At 34.8% G+C, this 515-nt stretch overlaps 1 protein-coding gene across 1 annotated transcript in view; it reads left to right on the forward strand.

The window, feature by feature from the left end:
- Positions 1-515, forward strand: part of LOC106882365 (epidermal growth factor receptor) — a 205,829-nt gene that overhangs the window by 149,617 nt on the left and 55,697 nt on the right. The window lies entirely within an intron of this gene.

Consider the following 515-nt stretch of genomic DNA (forward strand, 5'->3'; position numbering starts at 1 on the left):
TGGATAGTGTAAACAAATATGGATGTTATAAAAGAATGGATATTATAAATGAATATGGACATTATAAACAAATATAGATATTGTAAGCAAATATGTTTGATGAGATTGCCTGCCAAAAACAAAACTAAGTCAGATATGTGTGAAACAGGCACAGCTCTTTACTGGCTGGCTGTAACCCTCATGTCCATCCCATACTACACACATTGTTTGTGAGTCGAAAATGGCAATTTAAAAGCATCTGTTTGTTCTGGCAGCAGAGGTCACAGAAATATGTCACTCTAGTATTTGTGGTTCCAGAATTTTCTTAGAATATATTTCACTTAAATGATTGCATTCAAACATGTAAGCATGGATGTGTGGTTTAGAAGTTTGCTTCTCAACCACATGGTTTTAAGTTCAGTCCCACTGTGTAGCACCTTGGACAAGCCTTCTACTATAGCCCTGGGTTGACCAAAGTTTTGTGAGTAAATTTGATAAACTGGAAACTAAATGAAGCTTGTCATATATATATATAT

Source organism: Octopus bimaculoides, chromosome 10, assembly GCF_001194135.2.
Source record: "Octopus bimaculoides isolate UCB-OBI-ISO-001 chromosome 10, ASM119413v2, whole genome shotgun sequence".
NCBI classification, from domain to species: domain Eukaryota; kingdom Metazoa; phylum Mollusca; class Cephalopoda; order Octopoda; family Octopodidae; genus Octopus; species Octopus bimaculoides.